The 17582-nt window shown below is 37.8% G+C and overlaps 1 protein-coding gene across 1 annotated transcript in view; it reads left to right on the forward strand.

Annotated features, from left to right (window-relative positions):
- Positions 1-17582, forward strand: part of STXBP6 (syntaxin binding protein 6) — a 127888-nt gene that overhangs the window by 13497 nt on the left and 96809 nt on the right. The window lies entirely within an intron of this gene.

The raw sequence follows: 17582 nt of genomic DNA on the forward strand, positions 1-17582 counted from the left end.
AACCAGGAAGTCTGTTTTAATGACTAAAACTTGCCATATTAAAATCTCAGAAAGTTAGCATTGTGATAATTAACATAACTGATCCTTGCCAGAGCAGGGATGAAAATTATTTGCAAAGCAAATATGTGCAAAATTGAATGAGTCTTCCTTATTATTGGCTTTGTGGGGTATGGGTAATTTTTCATTTGGTTGGATTTCTTTTCTTTTGTTTTTTGTTTATATTGTGTTTAATGTATTATATTAGTGATACTATCTAGGATAAAATGCATGGCTGAGTCCTCCTTGCATACTGGGAGAGCTACTGGAAGAGTTGTTAAATATAAAGAATTATCTGTGAGGCTTTAACTACCTGTCCTGAAGATCTCTCTCAGGGATTTCTCTAGTTGTTGAACTTAATGAGCACAGAACATCATTAACTTTAAAGATACTATATACAGGATCCTGGCTTTCCATTGAATGCATCACATTTATGGATTTTCTTCCTCTTGAAGGAAGAAACTTCTATTTTCTTGTAAATCTGTCCCTGTTACACACTTGTCTTCACATGAAAATTAATTAGACTGCCTTTCCTTCTCTTCTTTCCTCCTTCTCAATTTTCCTTCTCGTAATTCTTATCCTGGTGTCATGTACTTGGATTGCCTTTTATCTCCTGTTCCCTCCACCAAACTTCACTTGGGTATGAGTGGTTGAAAAGATGGTAGTTGCAGCAGGATGCCTACTCAGTTTACAGCATGATTAGTTTGAAAATTTAATATTAAAAGCAGAAGACTTTAAGGAAAGAAAAAAGTGTTAAGCTGTCAGCAAAAATTTACAAAACTTTGATGTTTAACAAGGTGTAGAATGCCCTGCATATTGCAGTGAAGAGTACTGATCACAAAAGAATATTAATAACAGTAATCTGAATGAGATTTAACAATTCGAGGACAAGCTTCTAGTTGATGAAAAGCTGTTTAAAAGTACTTCCCTTTTGACTTCAACATACACTCTCACAGCTGTGCCTTTCCCACTGTATCATAACAAGGCTCAAAACCCCTGAGTTAAGCCATTTTTCTTTCCTTTCAGAAATGAACAGAGGAGAGAATTGTGTTTCTGGTGAAGTCTAGAGATGCGTACGAGGAAATACTAGATCTGAATTGTTCTTATGGCAGTTGTGAAAAGGCATCAGAGAAATAAATAAATCTATTGTATAGCAGCAAAGACAACAAAAGGACAGTAAACGTTTGGGTTTGATCTTGAATCTGATTTACGTAGTTTATTTAACAAGGCTATCTGCTTTTAGAGCAGGAGAGCAGGAACTTGTGGCAATTATAAGATGAGTAGCAATTTTAAGTTTCCATGTGTGCTTTTCTCAAGTGTTTGTACCTTGGGCTTACTGGGTGTCAAATGCCTTGAAGTGGTTTAGATATTTGCAAAAGCTCGAAGGAATGCGGCATACATCCTCAGCAAACTCTTCTCCTTTATTTTAGGCAGTCTTACAGGTATCAGGGTAATCTTATAAGGCACCTAATATGCTGGTACGCAGGAAGCACATCTCAGTGTGAACACAGCTGTATGAGCTGGCTGTGTGACTGCAAAATAAGATCCCGAGAATGTTGAGTCCTCCTAAAAAGGCAGAGAAAGCCTGGTTGTGTTTGAAGGACCTAATTCTTTCTGCATGTGAAATATAGCTGGTCTTGTATTTGTAGTGCAAGGGAGGAGAGAATTGAGCAGCCTTCCTGTGAGAGCTTCAGAGTCCATGCTGACTGGTTTTGAGAGTGTTGCGTGAAAAAATCCTGCAATTTGCTGGCAGACTAATGGTATAGCCAGGGAATAGGGCTGAAGTCTACTCATAATCTGAGTGTTGACAAATATGAGAATGAAAACCAAATTGCATGGGTTTGGAGGGAAGGTGAAATTTGTCTGATTTCATCATCACTGAGGACAGCAGTAGCAGCCAGAATAGCCTGTTGATTTCAAGTATACTGTGGTGTTGATTTAAAAGCCCCTGAAGAGGTAGAACCACATAAGTTTGTGAAACTCAGGTAACTCGAAGAGGTTGCAGGTGTTGGTTTCACATGAGCTCTCTGTTCTCTGTCTCACCTACATCCCTTCTGTTCATGTTTTGAAGTTAATCCGGATTGCGCCACCAACTTCAGTTGTATGTGATTGCAGTGTTATAGATTTTTCCCCCTGTCCCTCTCCTTAAATAAAGGTAATTATCGGTCTTATTGCAAGTGTGTTGCTGAATAATAGCAATGAGGGCACTTATCAAAACTGTAAAACTGCCCTAGATTGCTCTCATCAAACACTGATTTTCAAACAAGATGGATTTATTGTTCTTCTCTTACAAAGTAGTAAAAAATGCAGTCTAGTAATATATTTGAATTGGAAGAAATAGGCTTAAGCATCTGGTTAGTTTAAGACGTTTTTTGCAACTGAAGTTATATAAAACGTGACAGTTGGTCACTTCTCTGTTACCTTTTCTCCTTCAGGGAGCACACCCAAAAAGCCAATAAATGCAGACTTGTGTGGATCAGACCGGGTAATGTTCCGAAGGAGTGGCATTCAGATCCAATGCTTTGCTCCTAATTCCTTTTCTTCTGTATGATCTGTGTAGTGCCGTCCCTCCCTCCCCACTTCAGTTATGTACTGAAGATCCAGAAATGGGGGAATTTGATCTTCTGTGTCCGCTAAGATCTTTCTTCTTCTCTGTGTGTTGTGGTTGTAAAATGCAATTTGGGCATTTTAGTTGCTCAAAGTGTTCCTTAAAAGTATATCCAAACAGTACACACAGAGTAGGGGTTACAGCTCAGCTGAGTTGGAGTAGAGGTGTTGAACAGAATGCAGCACTGTGGTGGAAAAAAACAGTATTTTCCTTTGTGTCTGGATTGTTATAATAATGTTAAAATATAAAGTGTGTTGCTGCTGATTTAGCATGGCAAAAACTTTTTTCTTAAACTGCGTAATAAAAAGAAACATTGCAGTAACTTCTAAGAGACAGTCACATTTCTAGTGTTTGCCAGGAACTATATTGATAAAGTTAGTTGCGTGATTTTTTTTTTTTTCTTTCAGAGGTGGAGGTGGTGGTTTCTCTTATACAAGATGATTTTTTGAGATCTTAATGTGTGCAACACTGAGATTGCCAGGAAATGGATCTCTAGAAATGCAGTCTCTTAAGGCAACCAAATGCTTCCTTGCAAGCATTTTTTTTTTTAAAATCTACAAGTCAGTAGGCATCAATGCTGTTTAGTGATTTGAGTTAGTGATTGTTTACATTTTAAAACAAGAGCATTGATGTCATACTGAAGCTTGCATAATGCCAGTGCTGGTTACTTTATGCAGATTATGAGCTACTCTAAATTCTAGACTTTATTAGTAGGTACTTTACAGGAAGGTTTCTTTTTTCTGCATTATTTTTCATATCCTGGTTTCATAGTAACTGAAAAAGGTCCATTTGCCTGTCATTTTCCACCAGTGGCCACAGCGATTTCCTAGATATTTCCAATTTTAGCAAGACAAGCTTTTGAAGGTAATGAAAGAAAGGCCATTTTGAAACAGAGCAGGTGGGTATGGGGAATCTTCCCCTTCCCCATATCCATAATGTCACTATGACCAAGTGAGAACAGCTTGGAAATCTGGCCTTTGCTTATGGGTTTTCTTTTTTCCTTTTTTTTTTCTTGTTGGTTTAACAGCATGGGTATACAGGAGACAAACCATGTTAACCCATATGAACTCCTCTGGCATCATATGTGGAAATGCTGTCTCAGAATAACAAGGTACTCAGTGTGAATGGAAACTTCCAAAGCTAGTGCTTAAAGTTTTCCTTTTTTTTCTTTTCTTTTTTTTTTTTTTTTTTCAGGGGCCATGGTGTGGGGGTGGATTTTGGAGCACTTTGTACTATTAAACCACTTATTAGCGTAAAATGTGAAGTTCATAGTATCTTTTGCTTCTTTGGCTTAAAGGAAGAGGTATGTTCTCTGCTCACAGATGACCTTTTTGTTTTGTGTGATTGTGCTAGAAGGTGGTAACCAGCACCTTAGTTTTTCCTACAATTTAAGGATGCTTTATATTGAATTTCCTTTGCTGTTCTTCAAGGTAACTAATTTACATATCCAGTAAGTTACATGGAATAGTACATGGCTGTTTCTCTTTTGGCAGTGCTTAGTAAGCACATTTCATCATTCCACAAATTTTGCTCAGTCTAAGTCTCGTTTTGGAAAAGAAGGAACACTGTCTGTTTCTGTCTGGAACATGCTGCAGGGCAGAAACTTAGTAACTGAAGGAATGCACATAATTTGTGTTTGAAGAAATTAATAACCATAAGGAATTGGAATTTTAGTTTTTTCATTTGATTATAACTGTCACTGGAGAGTGACTGGATTCATTTAATGCTTCACCTAAACTCTCTTTATGATAATGCTCTAACCATGTCTCTGGTCTCCTTCTCCTTTTCGATGCTTGATGGCTTTCATTGTGGATTTTTAGTTAAGTGAAAATGACAATTTCAGTATAAATGACAGTTCTCAAATCCACTTTTAAATAGACAGTGAGAGATTTTGTCCAATTGCTTGTGGATTGCGTTAATCCCCTTGTACTGCTTTTAATGGATTTGTGGTATGTCTTGAGCAGCCGGAAAGGAGCCTGTCTTACAACACTTGTCAGCATCGCCATTTATAGTTTGCACAGCATACCATCCACTGCTTGCTGCTAAATTGCTGAGCTATTCTAGCAGGGGTGCACGTGACCTGTGAGTCTGTTGCATACCTTTATCCTATGCATAAGCACTGCAGTTACCTCATGCCTGCGTGTCACAAGCGTGGGCATGAACCCGGCTGCGTGATGCAGAAAGCTCATGTAATGGAGGAATGCTTGGCAGAATGATGTAATTAGGTGTGGTGCAAACATGACGTGTATCTGTCAAACATGAGCTGCATGTTCTGAAACTGGTACAAATAAATGGTTGACTTTTGGACAGACAGATGTCCAGCGTTCTGATCTGTCAAATGCTAGATGACAGGTTTATCAGGTACTAAATAGAAAGCTCTTAAATTTTCCTCTGTTTGGAAGGGAAATTTGGGTTTGGAAGATTGAAATCTGTATTTCTTTGAATGCTGTTCACACTATTTTTTTACATCAACGCAAGGACAATAGTTTCTGGTTTTACACACTTGGATTGCTATTTTATTACTATTTTTTTTAGATACCTATGCATTTGGGCAGTGTTTGATTTTGAACTATTATGCACAAGCAGCTGAGGCTTGAGTGGCATAGATGACATGAGTAGGAAGCAGAATTAAAGGGAATTAAGCCAAGGAATAGCTTGTTTCCTTTGTGTGTGTGTTTTGATTTGTGGGGGTTTTTTATCTATCTATATCTATATCTATATCTATATCTATATCTATATCTATATCTATATCTATATCTATATCTATATCTATATCTATATCTATATCTATATCTATATCTATATCTATATCTATATCTATATCTATATCTATATCTATATCTATATCTATATCTATATCTATTCTCATATACATGAAATGATGGGTTTCCTTTCATTTAGACAGACGTAGGAATGGCTTTTCCAGATTTCATCTCCTTGGGGAAAACAAACCACCTCTAGAAGGATGTTACCTTGGGGTGGCATTATAAGCTGCTTAGAGAAATACCAGTTGTGTGTGCTGAAGCTTTCCCTGGGAGGGACTGGATCTTTTAAAATGCCTTCCAGATCTATTTTCTGACTTTCAGTGTGAATTAAACTTCTTTAATTATCAACACTTCCCAACTCTCTAGTCCTACCCCTAGAAATCAGTTGTTGCGTTGTTTTTGGTGTTCTGCTGTCAGTAGTTCTTAACTGGTGGCTTGCTTGGCAATGGTTTATTTATGTTGCAGATCTCAAAACGTTGCTTCCTTATGTAACACAGAAAACTGAGAGAATCAGTTTATCAGTAAGTGGGTCTAACAGTGCTTGTTTACAATGGGCAGTTAAGCTCTTAATTTCATACATCCACTGACCAAATTGGAGAAAAAAACCTGTGAGAAATAATGAAACCTTTGAAATTTGCCAAGATTTATTATGAAATATGACCTCAAGATTTCTCAGGGAGAAGTTGCTGTCTCTTACATATAGCTAGCATTTTGAGAGGTAGTATTAAACTGTTAAGGTTTGTAGCCAATGTCTTCTCGACAGTTACATGTACTAGTGATCTGTGAAATGGTTTTAACTCTTTCTGAAAAACTGCATAAATTGAACAAAAATCTGATTTAAAATGTTAGTTTCACTGTTTCACTTACACAGTATCAATGCTGGATGTCTGAACTTCTTTTTTTCTTTCTCTTAAGGCCTGACTATAGGTTCGAGAATTTATTTATTTTTTAATTTCTTCAAGTTTATGGACTAGAGTGTCCCTTACATTTGGAAGACTACCCGTTGCTGACCCATATGGAAGGGGAACTATATTGAACCATGGGACAAGACCATTCTGTGTATAATTCTCCTTTCTGGCCTGCTCTGTTTATCTTGTCACTACAATGGGATTATGCCCCCAAAATGTTGATAAATATTGATATGGACTAGTTGCAGTCTGAGCAGTTACCTCTATTATGCATGAACTATTGTGTTTGATTAGGAAGGACTTTTTATTGACACTAGTACAACGTGTTGGGCTCTCTATTTATTGTACTGTTATTGAACTGATTGTCTCATCATCTTGACTTAGAGTGGGAAAACTAGCAAGGCTTGGCAGGTCATTTGCCTCCTGTCTAATTTAGATTTCTTGCCAGTGTCACTGAACCAATTTTTTAATGTGCTCTTATTAGACTAGAATTGCTTGTATAGTTTTTTTTTTCCCCAATAAATCTCAGCTCAGAGTTTGACAGGAGGACTAAGTATGTTCCCGTGATGCCGGTGAGTGTTTTGAAGAATGTCATTAGTCACTTTGGCTCTCTGTGCTAAGGCTTGCCTACAGGAGACATGGTGACTAAGGGAGATGGTGTAGCCTTTCTAGGTCAAAGTAAAATCAGGCTGCTGCTGTCATTCTGCAGCAGTTTTGCAGCACTCCCTCTGAAGATCTCCCACCGCAGTTCTGAAGTCCTTGCTGCCCTTGCTAACCACAAATAAGCACTAAGTTTTTCATTCGGTGGTATAGCTTTCAGATGCATGCTGTCTTCCTTCCTGCTGCCATGCTGGGCAGTCTCTGGCATAATTACCTTTTACTTGAAAAAGAAAAATAGCTCAGGCTGGCTATTGCTGCTGAATCAGAGATATTGCTGTGTGCAAGCAGCGGTTAGGTGTTTCTGTTGTTTTCTTGCTTCCTTGCTCTCATGGGTTGGCTGTGCTTTACTGGTAGCTTCCATGGTAGTCTCATGATCTGTAGTCCATTACTTAAAACCTTCTGGAAGCAAGTAAAAATCAATTTTGTTTGCTTGATTCCTTTGTTTTTCCTTTCCTTGTCACAATGAGACTTGGAATAACTGTGATAGCAAAAGGCTTAAGTCAGTGTGGGGTTTGGATCCTACTTTTTGCTTAGTACTCAAGCTGTTGTTGATGTTCTCATGTTTTGATGTGCTGATGGTTTAGATTTGCTCTTCTGTTTCTCACATTGGTTAAAGCTGTCCAGCTGGGGCTTGTGGCCAGGGCTGGCCCCCAGCCCTGGCCTGGAGCATTGGGCACCTCTCTAGGGATGAGGACAAGCTGAGGCCAGGCCAGGAAATCAGCCCACCAGGAGGTAGGGGGTAGGATCAGGCCCATTGAGGAGATCTGTGGTCAGACAGGGCTGTAGGGATGGGCTGAGGCTGGGTTGGGACATGGGCCTGCTGGTGGGTCCAGCTTGGAAGCTGGTGACCAGCCCTGCTGTAGAGTCACTGGGGCAGGTACTGACGGCGCCGGGGCTGACATGGGGTCCTGGGCTGTGGGGAGGGTTCGGGAGAGTCCCGAGAGGACTAGGCAAGACCAATAAGGCCTATACAAGGTTTTAGCTATGAAATTAAAATACTAAATAGAGCAGTTTAAAATGCTTACTTAAATATGAGCGGGTGTGTGGTTTGTTTTTTGTTGTTGTCTTTTTCCAAGAAAAGAATAAAACATAGCAGAAGCACTGGTAGTTGTCACATGCAGAAGGCTGGACTTGAGGATATTTTCTAGCACAGAAAGATCATGAATATATTGGCAATCTTTTTTGACACCATAAAACATAGCTTTTTAAAATTTGACTAGATATTTCTTTGACATGCTTATTGTAAATTTATTTTCTATAACAGGTGCTGTACAATTGTAATATTTCTACTCCTGTAGCCCTGCTGATACTTTCAATGTACAATTTTCTTTTTTTGGTCAGATTGTTATGGAAATAACAGCTTGTCATCGCTTGTTTGCAGATATCTTCTTGCAGAATTGTAGTCTACATTAAACCTTGGCTAAGAAAAGAGGATTACTTCCTCTATTCTATTCTCTATGTCTTTTCTTTCTCCTTTCTGCTAAATAAAAATTACTATGTAAAGAATTTTTTTCATATAATTGATGTGCCAAAGATCATCTGGTTTGTGGCAACAACAAAAAGTCTGAGAGTTTCTTCCACGCTAATTTTGCTTTGTGTCATAGTAAGACCTGTTTTATGCTCTTAGCACTACTAATTTGCTTTATTTATGTAGAGCTATATATTTGTGTACTATCTAAAGCAAATGGTTTTGTGAGTATTTTCTCTGGTGTACCACAACCATTTAGGAGAAACATTATTTAAAGTAGAAGGTAGACAAAAAGTGGGATAATTCTAATATTGCTCTTCATAGCTCTGAAACTAGATTTATCTCAAATTTATTGAGAAGAATGCAGTGGGAATGTAACAAAATCACTTTTCCAAATGCAGTAGTTCTCTGGCTATCAGGCGTTGACCAGGTAATGGCCATGTTGGTGTATTGACCACAGACATATAACTGATCTCTAGCTGTTATGTTCTGTACTTTTGTATCTTTGTCAGATAGATGACAATACTTTTGACAGACCTGAATTTAACAGTTGCATGTTGATTGCTTTGCTGCAAAAGTAGAAAATCAAGGATGGTAGGGAGGATAGTGGGTGTTTTGGGTTGTATTTTCCATATCAAAATAAGCATACAGCTTACTGAGGAACTAGTTACATGCATCATACACTGGTACTAACCTCTGACATCACCAGCTCAAGTTACATCTGTTTCTCAGATTAGTCTGAGTTTGGGCTACATCTGTAGCTCAGATGAGTAACTGCGTACATTTGTTGGTTAATTGTCGTAGGGTTTTTGCAGATTAATATTTCAGCTGCATGGATACATGTCTCTTCTTGAATTTGGTGTGAAAGCTGTGAGAAAGATCTTTCTTCTGCAGTGTTGAACAGTATCTAGGGCATTGAATAAAGACCAGAGATCCCCTTAAATGCAAATGTTTTTGAGCATAAATAAAATAATTTGAAGTGAGGAATTTCTGACAATGTGTTTGGAGATGGTTTCCAGTTCCATGGATTTCACTAAGGTATGGGTTCTTAGCTTCCATTAGTGTTTTGAAATGCCAGATTTTCTTTACAGAGATGCAAATTAGATACATTTCAGAGTAGTGTAACAAATAAACGGGATAAGAAGGTGGAAGTATTATGTTAAAAAACAATCGGCCCTGTGCAAAGGAGGATATGGTGATGAGAGAGAGTGTGGGAGGAGAACGTGAGTGTGCGTCATAAGTAAACTTATCTCTGAACTAGTTGATATGGGCATTCTGTGTGTTTTAGGGATAGACAAAAAGTATTTTATTTACAAGAAAGAAGCAAACAATGTATTGGTTACTGCTCTTAAGTTAGCATAAATCTATTGATGTTATTCAAGTGTGTACTGAGAAAGAGTTAAAAAATTTGTAAATAGACCTGTCTAAATGAAAACATTCTACTGTTTTGAGGTTTGTCAAACTGAACAATGCTGAAAGTTATTCATTTTCATTATCTGTTAATAAATTGGACTTGGACCTCGATTCAATTTTATGTCACTAGAAACAAATAATAATAGGTTTTGCTGCATAAAACCTATGGAAGTAAATTTAAAGCCAGAAACTGAATATTTAGAAGTTATACATTTTTACTCATCATAACTGGGAAGTTAAATCTATATCAGCAAGACAATATTTTTTTTTTCCTAAATAAGTTGTTCAAGTGTTGGCAACATCCACTGCCATTTCAGTTTTAACACAGTAGCATTTAGAAAAGAGTGAGGCAGGAGCATGACTGTTACGCTTTATCTTTTGCATACAGAGTGAAGCCTGCATTTTTTTTTTTTTTTTTTTTTAATGAGCGAGACATGCTGAAGAAATTAAGTCATCATAAACAAAACATCTGTCTCCCCAGCAGTTTTTTTGCTGGGATTGGAATGAGTCATGCTCATGGGAACTGTGCTGGTCTCTTGTTCAGTGTGATCACCAGAAGACTTAAGGGTTTTGACTGTGCTTTACAGAAATAAAAAATATATTGTAAAGTCAGTAAAACTTAGTTTCTTTTTACACTTGCACATGGCCTTCTACTTTTGAGCCTTTATGGTACTAGGAACTCTCTTCCAGGAGAGCAGTTTCCTTTTCTTCCTCATTAACCACACTGAAGGGACTTGAACAAAATTTTCTGTACTAGTAAAAGTAAGAACCTCAATGCAGTGAGAGGGAATGAAGAATATGGCAAGAGTGGTGAGGAACAGCATGTTGTTGTCAGTTTGGTTTTGACCTGAATTTATATATGGGTAAATACCATCATGGAGGGAAAAACTTTGAGTGGCTAGCAAAAAGTGATACAGAAATGTTTCAAAGAAAATCAGATTTTAAACACAAACTACTTGAAAAGCAATATTGTAGCATGAGTAAATGGTTGTTGAAAGTAAATCTGTTCTCTTCTGCACTCAATTTTCTGAGGTTTTATTTGTGAAGTATTAGTGTAGTTGAGATATGACTTATTTACAAGAAGAAATTGAGGTGACTTTTTCAATACTTCAGCCCATTCTTTCTCACTTTTGTAGGAGGTTTAGTAGTTTTTTTAAATACTGTCTAGCAAGGATATTGTTAACTGTATTCTCCACATTTGGTGCTGTAGTTCATCAGATGAGAACAGCAACTATTTTGTTGGCTGAACCATATGCAATTGGGTTAGCATAATTACTTTGCACTTGAGCTTTACTTTCTGATGTTCCTTTGATTTCTATGGAAACTTACCCAGTATCAGCCCTGTAAAAGAATCTAATTTGTTTGTACTTCAGCTGCTGGATCCCATGTGCTTCCTGAGATCTTTTGTTACCATGGTGGTCAGTGGCCCTGTCTCTGGGTGTCTTGCATATATTTCCACATTAAGTTTCTCTGTCTGGCAGTCTCCTTGAGCAGTGGAATCCTGTACTCCAGCTATTAGTCATAGGCCTCCTATGGTCTTATTTCCTCTTAGGATCTGATTTTCTGTGAGAGTTTTAATTTTCAAAGTTTCTTTTACTTGCATTAATATGACTTGAAGATAACTGTGCATAAATTGAGGAAGAAGGCTTATCCTAAGATGGTTAAAGCATGAACAATTGACTTTTGTACTTGGCAAGACCATTAGAGCATGAGAGTTTATCACTGAACTGCTTCCCATACCTTTGAGTCATCCCCTTGTCTAGCCAGCCCCTGGCATAGCTGTAGTCCAGGTTGGTAAAGGCCAAGTCTGAATTTCACTGCACCTTAACTACCTTCAGTGCTTCTGAGTGGAATCTTGGCCTCCACTAGCACCCAGATTTCTGCAGTAAAAGAAACAAGCAATTCAGCTTCTGAAGCAATACCTTAGTTTTATTTAGACTCTGCAGGTTCAAAAACTAAAACAATTTTTAATTTCTGAAAGTCAAAGCTTGACATTTTATAAGTTCAGTTCAGTGTTGGAGAGGGAACAGTTTTTTTCCAGGTATCCTTTGAGGTATCTGAAACCTTGTCGGGGTGGTGCCGCCTTTTTCCACATCCCCATTTCATATCCATTTCCAGAGAAGAATGAAATGTCTCTCTGTCCTGGCTGAGCAGGGATCTTTTGTAACTGCTGTGTTTTGCTCAAGTCTTTTGGAGAAGCCTTCCTTTCTTGGCTCTCAGCATGTATGATTGCACTTGGATGGGAGAATTGTACCTCTTCATGCTGTCTCAGCCCAGGGGTCAGGTAAAAGAAGAAAAAATTTACTTTCATATTCTTGTACTTGGATGAAAAGCAAGTAAGTGGGGACACTTATTTTCCTTGCACAAAAGAGACATTTTGGGGTAGAATCCATTTGAAGTCAATGGCCTTGAAACAATGGGTTTACTTTTTCACTCAGTGAAGTTCTCCACTTTTCAGCCAATTACTACTTATGAAACCGAATAGTGTAATAACTTAAACAGACTTATTCCATGAGCTGTCACCAGCATTAGCTGCTTCACCTCTTGCTCACAGGATAAACTCTGAGGATAAATGCCGATTGCAGGAATTGTGACATGTTCTATCCATGTCTGACAAAACTAGAGTTGCTTGAGTATTTTATAGAAAGTCTTCTCATTTTAAAATGCAATTAAGAAGCACAGACCAAAGCATATTATGGCTACCCCATGCATATGCTTGACCATATATGCAGGGCTGCAACAAGCCATTTGATCTTCCTCATCTACATTGGATGAGTTTTAAAGATCCACCCTTCTTAACTGGTATTTATACCATCCTTTTTCATTGTTGGGGCTAAGTCTCTGCCACCAACATGTGCTTGGTCCAGCAGGCAAACATTAGTGTCTACAGAACTTAAGTTGCCAGTGAGGTGCTGGTAGGGTGTGTAGAGGATCACAACTGAGAGACACTGTGAAGGCAGCAAAGTAAGTGATGTGAAACACAGAATATCTACCCTGTATTCCCACCCTGCTCCCCCATTTTGTTGTAACAAGTCATAGCAGGCTCTTGGGTTTTGTCAGTGAAACGTGTTTCCGGACACACGGAAGACAAAAAGGTGAGGAGTAAGAGCCAACGTGGTCAGTCATGCTTGAACAAGTTGCCTTCTGTGGTTCTGAGATAAAACTGCTTCCTCAGTGCATGAGGGGAGAGCTGTGGAGGCTGAACAAAATGAGGAGATATATACTCCTAGTGCAATTTATTTATTCCTTTTTTGATATCATCATAGCACTTTGAGAAATGGGACTTCCCCCCCCTTTTTTATCATACTCAGTTTGTTTCTTCTTTTGGTAGATTGTGGGATGTCTCTGCTCTCCTGCTAGAAGATGATGTTATATGGATTGAAGAAACAAGTTTTACCTTTTTATAACTGTGCCACTTTCCAAGAGCTTCTGAATCAAGGGCCTCTTGCACTTGGGGTTATTGTTCTCGCTTAATTTTTTCCTGGTATTTCAACTAATGTTCTGTCTCCCTACCTTTCTTCACTGGAGGAAGCTGGGATTGCTCTCTTCTGTAAGCTTCTTTGCTCTACAAATACTGTTTTGAGAACCATATGTTTGTTTCACCTAGATCTTCCTTGTAACTGTGTACAAGGTAGCTACTGCTTACTGTCTGGATTGAATGTTAAGGCTGATGTAGTGAGCTTTTTCTGTATTATGCACTTAATGTTACCAAAGTGCTGTTTTCAATGTGGATGAACCAGGCACAGAAATGAGCCTTAATGTCATTTTCTCAAAGGTTGTGAGTACGTTGTTTGTCTTAACAAGTCTTTATATAAATTCTTCTGTAATTATATGTATTACAAGTTACCTTAAACATGCAAGCATATCCTTAGGTAGTGGAAGTTGTAAATGTGTATTGTGAATTTAAGCCACCTGTGTAAGTTCTAAAGCTTCTTTGCTAAATCTTGTGAGCCACTATGAAATGAACATATTTAAAGTAAATTGTTATAGTCGTTTAGTTTAATGAAAGGGCAAGTATCAGGTTCTTGAAACCAAGTTTCTTTACATACTCACAGTGTGAAATAAAAAGTGAAGTTTGATTTGTATCACTCATTATTAAATTAACCTTTTTCTTCTAACGTAGTTGATTTTGTAGCTGGGTGGTTTTCGGGAGTTACAAGTTTGGAAATAATGCTACTGATACCTTTCATTTTTTGTTTTGCATTGGTCTTATATGTCTGTAGAATATATGAAAGGTAAAGACTATAGCAAATGGTCTAATGTAAGATATACTTGTCAAGTTTTTTGGACGTGTAATCTGCAGTTAATTGCCAACTGGACCTAATTGCTTTTAACTACTTACAATGATTATTAGACTACTTGATGGGCCAAATTGTTTAATAGTTTTGAATAAAGCATGGTGTTAGGATGAGTAGAAGCTACATGTCCTTTTGAGTAAAGAAAGAAAAGAAAAAACCAAAAAAACAACCGACCAAACAAACAAAAACCCAAGGAAACAACAACAAACAAAATTATATCTCTAATGTTTACAGCTCAGCATTGATGTGGGATGTATGAAGTTGATTTTGGTACAGAATTGTTGCAGAGAAGTTGTTGCTGTGGATGTTGTCAATTTTTATACTTTTGAATTTTATGGGGGAGATTGAAATTCTTAGTCCATTTCAAAATACATATTTCTAAATTCGGTTTAGTTTTGATGTTATAATTATCCTTGGGTAAGCCTGTGAGGATATATTGAGAGAGTGTTATTTCAGGGTCCATAGCTGTGCCTGCTGTTTAGAAAATGTAAATTATTCACAATGAAGTTGCGAGTGGAAATGAAATTAGAAGGATATCTGATACATAGATTGTGCTGGTATCTTCTGGGATCAGTCTAATGGAAGATGTACATTGTATTTTTGTTTTTTAAACAGCTATCATACTCTATACATGAAATGGGCAGATGCCGAAGGGCTATAAATGTATGTTCTGAGTGCAAGAAGCATAGAATCACTCCTAACTTTATGAAATGAATATTGCAGGGAGGTTGTGTTGTATCGTCCTGTCCCGTCCCCCTCCTTGCATACATTGTCTCTTATACAAGCTTAGGTGCCAGTGTTTGGTCTACCTTCTCATTCCTCCATGTTGTATCGTCTCAGTTCAGGTGTCCAAAATATATGCAATTGTTTGAAGTCAAAACTTTAAGAGAAAGGTATTCCACTGTTTCTCTTTTGGGAAAAGGTAAAAACATGTAATAGAACTAGAGAAGGATGTTATTGTTTGTTTTGCTGTCTAGGTTCCCCTATTTCATCCCTTACTGTGCTGTTACACTGTTGATCTCAGAATTTAGTGTAGAACTGTAAAATGTTATTATGTGTTTTACAAGTATCCCATATATTGATTCATACCAGACTGATCTGTTAGAGATTTTAATCTAAAACTTATTGGCTTGTCCAGATTCATAAAGCTGATGAAAGTTTTCACATCCTCGACAAGTGACTACCTCGTTCCTGAAAGGAGTGCACAGGGGGAAGCAGTATCTTCATTTTTACTTTAAAAGAAGAATATATCTTTCCTAACAGGCTATCACTTCACAAGATGATTTCTCCCCACCATCTCCATGTTTAATGGAAATTTACTAGTTGTTTAAATAGAGTACTTCTACCACTGATCAGTGATTGCAAATTACTGTGAAAGCATCAAGAAAGAGGAAAAGACAGTAATTTCCCTTCTAACTTTTCTCAGATTTCTGTGTGACTAAACAACAAGCCATTAATTAAAAAAGAGTCTTCAAATATACAAGATGCATTTTCAGTGTTGTGGGTGGTGGTTTTGGTTGTTTTGTTTGTTTGATTTTGTGTGTGTGTGTGTGTGTGTGTGTGTGTGTGTTTGTTTTGGGGGGGTGTTTGTTTGGTGGGTTTTGTTTGTTTGTTTTTACCTGAATTCTGTCAAGAGTGCAGAGCTAAGCAATAAAATATAGTGGGGGGGATAAAACCCATGGATGGCATTTTTAATGATTCCTGAGGTGAACAAAACACTGGAATAGACCAGTTTTTCTTAGTTTCTTCGGTCTGCACGACTCTTCACAGTTTTGCAGGCTTTATTATGCTCACCCATTTTGAATTGAATAATGCTTATAACAGTCTCAGGATTCCTGGAATGGAGTATGAAGCATGTCAGAAATGTGTTCAGCTTGTGTTATTTGCCAGAAAGAAAACTATTTAGTTAACTGCTAGAAAATATTAGGACACTGCCAACAGATGGTTTACTACTTTTACACAGTTCTTGTTTTCCCTATTTTTAAACTGCACTTTCATGATCCTTGTAAACTAATGTTGCTGGTGGCCAAGGCAGCCCTAATCCCACCCTTGCCCTTCCTTCCCAAGTGCTGGCACACAGCTGCATGGTGAACTGCCTCAGGGAGCTGATACGGGTAAAAACTAAACTACCCACTATTTAGCTTTTAAAAAAAAAAAATGGATTAAACCTGGATTAATTCTTTTGTTTAGTTCACTGCACTACCACATAAGCACTTGTGCTGTCATAAGGAAGCAAAGTGCGTGGAGAAATAAATAGTTTCTGCCAGCACAAATTCATGAGGTGGGCATAAATTAAATGTGAAACAACACAAACTGCTATACGTTTGCCTTGGTTCAGCAATTACGTTGTTCTTCTTTGAAGTTGTACTAGCTGTTTGTTTGAGATAACAAATACAGAATTTTGATGAATGATAATGATCAAATATGTAGTCTCAACACTAACGAGTAAATACCAGGCAATTACCACAACAGCAGAAGCAGGGTTTTTAATAATGGTGTTTTACAATGATTTCCCAAAGTAGGTGTCCTCTGTTAGGATGGTGGCTTCATTAAAACCAGATTTGAGTGCTTGCTGGAGCTACCAGCGCAGCCCAGCAATAGTTGGCTGCTTAGATGATTTCACACTGCAGGCAACATTTCAGTGGTTAGTCTGTCCTGGGAGCCCATCCCTGTTTGTGATTAAAATAAAGATCATTGAAAACAGCAAGACTTAGCATACTGAACATATTTTCTTGTTTTTTGGAAAACATTACTTGCTCTTCCTTCCCTTGCTTGTTATTTTATTTCTCCTTTTTAATTTACTGCTATTTCAATTCTGCATGCTGAGGATTAGTTTCCTCAGTTCCTTCTGTGTACCAACACCTCAACAAAGATACTGTAAATCTTCATTTTCCACTTACTTGCGTGGTTCTATAAAACATCTGGATATAAAGATAAGTCAGCCGCTTGCTGGCTCTCTGCCTGAAAACGGTCTGAGACTTTGGCTGGCCAGAAAATGGTCCAAGTTTTTTACTACTGAATATGTGTGATCTGTGAATGTATCAGCTTAAGTATCTTGGTTTTATTTAGTATATATTCTTTAGAAATTACCTTTAATCCCTCTGTCTTCACATGCACATGTAGAGGAATGGTCACCTGTTCCTAGGAGGAGGTTTGTCGATAGAAATATCATGGAGAAGCACTGGAGCAACGATCTGAGGAGATGCGAAGTGGCAGTGTGTTTGTTACATGCCCTGGTTGAAATCCGCACAGGAATCTTCCCTCTCAGTGTTTCTGCTGAGCACTGGAGGCACAGTGTAAATGTTGACATCCTCTTCAATAAGACTGTGATAGCTGGAGGAAAATGGAATTTTCTTCATTCAGCCAAAAGCATAATTCTAATAATTTGTGCGTGATTACGTACATAAAACAAAGCAAGCATGTGAG

Source organism: Streptopelia decaocto, assembly GCF_964273445.1.
Source record: "Streptopelia decaocto genome assembly, chromosome: 7".
Taxonomy (NCBI): Eukaryota; Metazoa; Chordata; class Aves; order Columbiformes; family Columbidae; genus Streptopelia; species Streptopelia decaocto.